Genomic DNA, 7500 nt, shown 5'->3' on the forward strand with positions numbered 1-7500 from the left:
CCTTCGCTCATAAGGTTACCTTGCATCTCTATCCAAATGTCGTCCAGTGACATTTGCTAGTTTGATAATACATTGCCAATACTTGCACAACTCTTATACAAATTAGAGCAACTGAAATTATTTCCAGCCAAGTTTCTCTGCACTTTAAAAAGCCATAAATTTTGATTCTGCTTACTGACAGGAAAATTATTAACTGCTCTCTGATGAGGCGGTAAAAAAGAAAGCTGAAATTTCACACCTAAGCTAAATATGTGCAGTTACTATATATCACGCACCCGCAAATTTACCTGAGATCTCTTACTCTCTATTCACACACATAAAGTTTGATAGAAATACATACATACATACATACATACATACATACATACATACCCATAGGCATATAATACATCAACATATGCATACATTCACATACTTACGTGTGTTGAATGAGTTAAAAATTGTTTGTACGTAAGACTATTATTAGTATTCTGACAAGTATATTAAAAGAGAAGGCCACTGCTGCCATATCGAAATCTCAAGGACGTTTGTCGGCTTATATTCTTAATTACTTACTTAGAATATTACATATAAAATATAACAACCAAATTCATTGTCAGACTTTTACCCTTGCATCTTTGGATTAGCAACTTAAGACAATATAGTGTCAAATTCTTTAACCTTGGCAGATGGCCTAAAACTATTAATGTTATTAGATGTAGTTCGGTCCAGTTTGGTGCATCAGATATTTGTCACTGGGTGCAATTATATAGGAAAATAGGTGCATCAGTAAATACACAAAAGAATATATAAATATACAAATAAACAAAGAGGCGAATGAAAGAATGAAGGGAATAATGTTATAATACGGGGAATATAGTTTTACGATGTCACTGTGATGGAATTGCTTAAGAAGACAAATATAATGTCATTCTAAATGTTATTTCACAAATTATAATTACTGCACCTAAATGACTGCGAAGAGTTTATATATTATACAAACACACGCGCGTGCACGCACACACACACACACACACACACACACTATGTATGATCGTAAAACACAGACACACACACATACACACAAATATACTTACGTATAAAATTGTGTCTGTGTGTATGTGTGTGCGCACGTGTAAATATTCATGCATACTATATGTGTAAATATACGTGTGTGTATGCATGCACAGACACATTCATGAAAGCATGATTGTAAATATGCATGTGTATATATATATATATATATATATATATATATATATATATATATATATATACACACACACATACATATATTAGTATATACATGTATATGCATGCGAACATATATTCATTTATATACACTTGCATATAAATATAAACATTTCTATATACATCTATATATATACATAATTACGTATATATGTGTAATATATACATAAATCTAAGTATATATACGCTTTATACATATGTATGCATGTATTTATGTACAATATACGTAGGAATTACATTAAATCCATAATTTTATAACCTCCGATCGCAACGACGAGCGAAATACCAAAAAGCATTTCGTCCAGCGTGCTAACGATACTGCCAGCTCGCCGCCTTGTTTACAAGCCACAACAATGGCGAAACATCGGTGTCCATCACTCCCAAATGAGACTGAAGGTGAGTTACCTCGCCTGCCCATGACTCTGAAGTGTTTTGAGAGTTTATATACTTCATCACGTTATTGCAGTCACCGGAAAATACACGAAGTATGTACATTAAATATACGTAGTTAATAATATATGTATATGTATTTGTGTGTGAGTGTGTGTGTGTGTGTGTGTGTGTGTGTGTGTGCGCGCGCGCGCGTGTCGTTATTTTGTATTGGTTTACGTCCCCGAAACCAAGCGTTTTGGCATAAGAAACCGATAGAATAAGTACGAGACTTAAAAATGAGTACTAGGATCGACTTGTTCGACTAAATCCTTCAAGGTGATGCCCCAGTTTGGCCGCAGTCCAATTACTAAAGCAAATAAAAGTTAAGCATAATATAGCTTGGCTTGGTCACTGTTGGTTGTCAGTGATTGCTATTTATGTGTTGGACGATAACCTTAATTTGTCGCCCAGTTTAAGACAACAATTTGGCCTTTGTATGCCTTTGAATGCCTTGGAAAGATTTCACTCTATTCCAAATCTGTCGCACCAGGTTTCACCAGTTTGAAAATAAACCTAACCATGATTTATTCCTACCTTTCAAACCATAAGTTTCGGATACGCAGTTAAAAGGTCATAAGTATCCCTTTTTTTTTTTTTGGACTTCTAGCTTAGCCATAAAAATGTCTTAAAAACAAAAAAAAATCTTGCGTTATATTTTGATATTAATTTAGTGGTATTCATAAATGGGTGATCTAGTAGAATCGTTAGTACGCCGGGCAAAATGCTTGGCACTTCGTGTGTCGTTATATACAGAGTTCAATTCCCGCTAAGGTGGACTTTGCCTTTCATCCTTTTGAGGTCAATGACTGCTAGCTGAGCATTGGAGTTAATGTAATCGACTTAACCCCACCCCGAACTTGCTAGCCTCGTCTCAAAATTTAAAATTAGTATAGTAGCATTCACTAAGGCAGCTAGCTGGTAGGATCGTTAGTACAGCGGACGAAATTCTTAGCGGTATTTCGACTGTCTTTACGTTCTGAGATCAAATTCCATCGAGGTCGACTTTACGTTTCAACTTTTGGGGTCGGTAAATAAGTATCAGTTGAACACTGGGGTTGATGTAATCGACTAGCCCCTTTCCCCGAGCTTCACCGGAGTCGTCTTTGCTTTCATTCTTTCGGGGGCGATAAAATAAGTACTGAGGTCGATTTAATCGACTCAGCTCCATCCCCAAACCTGCTGGCTCGGTACCAAAAATTAACACCAATATAGCATTCATTAGCAATAAACTATTCGCAAAGGGTGGGGTAATCTCTTAATTAAAACAAATCATAAATCTACAAAATGTCGACTGAATTCCAAAAGACTAATTAATCTAATTTATAAATTTAAATATTCAAACACGAAAATTTCAGTGATCATGACGCTAAGTCTTGCTTTTGGGCATTAAATCAGCACTCATTTTCGTCAGTGGATAATTCATCTAAAACCAGGAGCCCTTGCAACACATTGCATTGCATCATCTTATATTTGTGTCAGTGAGCTGCGGCCATGCTGAGGCACGGCCTTGAAGGGTTTATCAACCCCAGTACTGATTTTTTCAGAATTCTGGTACTTATTCTATCGGTCTCTTTTGCTGGATCGCTAAATTACGAGGACGTAAACAAACTACCGATTGTCAATCCTTGGTGGAGTGACACAGACTCTCTCTCTCTCTCACACACACACATCCACACATACACACGCACATGCACCACACACAAACACGCATGATGAAATCAAGGAGGCAAAGGGGTACGTCTACATGGGTACAGTGATTATGCTTCGAGATATGGATACTGGAATCTCGAACAGGATGGATAGCAATTATTTCAATAAAGGTGTGCTCAAACCAAAAAGCTAGACAGGAGCATATGTGCTAGACTCTTCAAAAGCATTCTTATACACAAATGAAACCCATGTGTTATTACGAAAAGGGAAGAACATCGATTGGCCACGATACAAAGGGCCATGGAATGATCCATGCAAGGAATATCATTACGAGAGCATATTCGAAACGAAAGAATTTGAGAACGGAGCGGAGTGAACGATGTAATCATCGAATATAGAAAGTAAAAGTTTCGCTGGGCAGGACATGTCACAAACAGAATACCCGTGCAATTGCTGAGTGATGGAAGGCCTCCACGACAATAGGAAGATAATATAGTTAAGCGATTTGGGACAAGATGGAAAAGAATGGCACAATCAAGAAACAGCTGAAAGCACATTGTAACCTGCGATACATAACTGCATCAGATAGTCTGATCGATACTTTAGTACACAACACACACACACACACACACACACACACACACACACACACACACACACACACATGTATATCGGTGTCGTTTTGGGAGCATTGAGCGTATAAACAAAACACATAGACTACGTATACGCGACCTATAATGCCCACATTACTAGAACTGCTTTTAATTTGTAATTTAATTTTCTTTCACGTATGCAATGTCGTAACACATAGACCTTACTTTATTTGCATATAAATCACAGACAAGCGATTCGTATCATTTCGAAGTGATCCAAGTACATGGGGTTTATAAGTCACAGAAATATCTACCATACTCGGTCATCCGAGGCGAGTTGTTTCGACTCGCCTGATACATTTGTTGTTCTTTAACACTCGGCGTCGTGTAGGGAGCCTCCCTGGATGCGATCGCGCAGTAAATGAAAGTATAAAGAAAGCGCATATAGTATGTATGTGCGGCCGATAACACACACACACACACACATACACACAGAGGGTACGGTGAATATATTGTCATCTAAATTAACGCAAAAATGAAAATAACGCTGATATCTCATTTTAACAGATATACTTACCAAAATGACAAAAATATTTTGAAATACTAAAGAGTAAATTTATTCAATAAAATCGCCATTGGCTTCAATCACGGTCTCAAGACGACTTCAGAATTTCCTGTAACTCTTCTGGACAGTCTCCTTGTTTCAGTTGGTGAATGCTGCCATAATCCTTGCCTTCAGTTCATCTTTGGTATTACAAGGAGTTTTGTTGATCTCTCGTTCAACTGCGCCCCACACATAATAATCAAGGGGGTTGCAGTCTGGAGTGTTGGCTGGCCAAATGTTTGGGTGATATGGTCGCAGAAATTGTCCGACACCCATGTCTGGGTTCTCCTGCATGTGTGGCATGGTGCAGATTCCTGTTGCCAAACACAGGGTCTTCCAGCAGGTATAACATCAACTTCAAACACCATGATGTTGACGGGATATTTGATTTTTATCACTCTCAATACATGTCCTCAGATTACACTGTCCTCACATCAACACCCAAACACTCTAAAATGTTCGTATTGGAGCTTCCGGCGCGAATGCCAAGCAGTACAGCATATCGTTTCCAAATTTCTGGCTGAATGAATTGCGTCATGCTGCTGTTTTTCTCACAGATTGTGCCCAACTGACCCTACAATACTATGTAGTCGACAAAATCAAAAAGCAATAATGCACGAAATTAAAAATATAAAATGGCGACAATTTACCCATCGCACCCTGTATATATACACACACACACACACACACACACACATCTTTGATCTTTTACTTGTTTCATTCATTAGATTGCAGTCATCTTTAAGTCCGCCTTGAAGAATTTTTAGTCCAAGGTATCGATCCCGGTACTTATTATTTTTTTGAAGTCTGGTACTTACTTAGTTGGTCACTTTTGCCGAACGAGTAAGTTACGTAGACGTAAACACACCAAAACCGGTTGTCAAACGATAGGCGGGGAGGGGGCAAATACAAACACAGACACACACACATATACATAAACATATATACGACGGGCTTCTTTCAGTTTCCGTCTACCAAATCCACTCACAAGGCTTTGGTCGGCCCGAGGCTGTAGTAGAAGACATTTGCCCAAGGTACAATGCAGCGGGACTGAACCCGGAACCATGCGGTTGGGAAACAAGCTTCTTACCACAACGGGTTTCCGTTCAGTTTCCCCCTACCAAATACACTCAGAAGGGTATAGTAAAATGATACTTGAACCCAAAATCACGTAGCTGGAAAGAGAGTTTCTTAACCACACATCCATGCCTACTAAAGCATTGAGAAACAGTTGAAAATTGTTAGGCTATCAAAGCAAACCTCATTATTAGGTTCTTTATTAAGTGCTTTAGGTAGAAGTGTTCATCCAAGCATGTTAACGAAGCGTAAAGATAAAGCTAGTCATAATAAATGTGTCACAAATTATGTTGCAGATCTTAACAAAGCAAACAAAAACAAGCAAAACCATAAACACAGTATCATTATTCATAATTGAAAAATAAGAAAATAATTAGCAATTTTGTATTTAGAGTAATAATGATAGCACACTTCTGCTTTAGATTCTAAACACTGAGAGCCTATACGTAGTAACTCAACATGCTAGAAATAGAAGATAAATCACCTCCCAATCATAACAAACGATAGAAAAATAAAAGGAAGAATACTTTGGAAATAATTTGGATAATGTAGTCCATGATACTATATTATGCTTAAAAAATATGGGTATGACCGTGGCCGGAAAACCTGTGGTGATATGTCGGCTCGATCAGGTCTAGCCTGGGGCTAAACAGCAAGCTCAGAAACATTCCTACCATGGTTACAACTGCTGTGGTTATAGGATAGCTGCATTGGAATTGTGTGACGTTGCCGTAGAAACGTTGTGAGATTATGAGTGGTTTATATTATATCTTCAGATGAGTTGGCTGGAGACTGGTTGAGATAATACACCAGAAATCCCTTGAAGCGATTCAGTAATGTTCTTTAAAATCCGGATTAAGCTCGTTGTTTTTATTTTGTACTTTAGAAAATAATTTCCAAATTTAACCTTTTTACAGCCCTATGAGGTCCATAGAGCCGATGACTGACTACGGTTTTTTTTTTGCATTAAGCGGATGAGAAACAAAACTTCAACAGTAAAGTAACTCAGACTGCCATAGGTAAATTTCCTGGAGGGAAACTGTCGGTTGACATTTTTTTTAAAATTATCAAAAAACAATGAAAATAAAGCACATTCTGTCCCTGAAATGCAAGGAAGTACCGGCATCGTGAATGAAGTACAAACTATCAGTTAACAGCCGTATGTATAATGTGTATCATTCTTCGTGGTAAAAGTCTAAGTCCCTTGGGTACTGGAGATAAGGTAGGACAAGTGTCGTGCTGATGAAAACTATTGAGGTAGAAACATGTGTCCACGGCTGTTCCCTAATCTCCAAAGAATAAATTTTTCCCTTTCCCTCATGGCATATCAACTTTCGTGAATTTTTGATTCCTAAAATTATCTCCTTTTCTCATATGGAGCTTGCCTGACTTACCTTGGTTAACCATATTTTTAGTATGTTAATGCTTATGTGTATGTGCTACTGTGTAGGTGTGAAAATTATTTTACTTTCACTAAAACTCATTGGGGCAGAAAGTATTTTGAGCTGTAGTTAGAAAATGTGATTAAATTCGAAGTCCATCAGCTTTCATGAGTGGTCTTTTGAACTTTTAACTCTATTTGAAAATTATTATTCAATACTACCGCTTGGTTTCATCATCATGCATACAGCTGTCTCATCTCTACTGAATTCATTTATATTATATTTTTATATGTACTTGTATATATTATTTAAATTTATTTTCATATATTTGCAATAACTACTTCCTTCCTCTCCTTATCCCCTCCTCATTTTTGATAACACCAAGGATGGCCAATTCCCTGAAATTAGATTCAGAACCTTAATTGATAGGAAAACAATATATCTATTTTTACTGATCATGCCAAGCAAATTTTACCCAGTGTCAATCTTCCTTACATTGCATATATAAAGACAATATTCTGTATGTATACTT

The sequence above is a fragment of the Octopus bimaculoides genome, chromosome 4 (genome assembly GCF_046866305.1).
Source record: "Octopus bimaculoides isolate indiv1 chromosome 4, ASM4686630v1, whole genome shotgun sequence".
In the NCBI taxonomy this organism is placed as follows: Eukaryota; Metazoa; Mollusca; class Cephalopoda; order Octopoda; family Octopodidae; genus Octopus; species Octopus bimaculoides.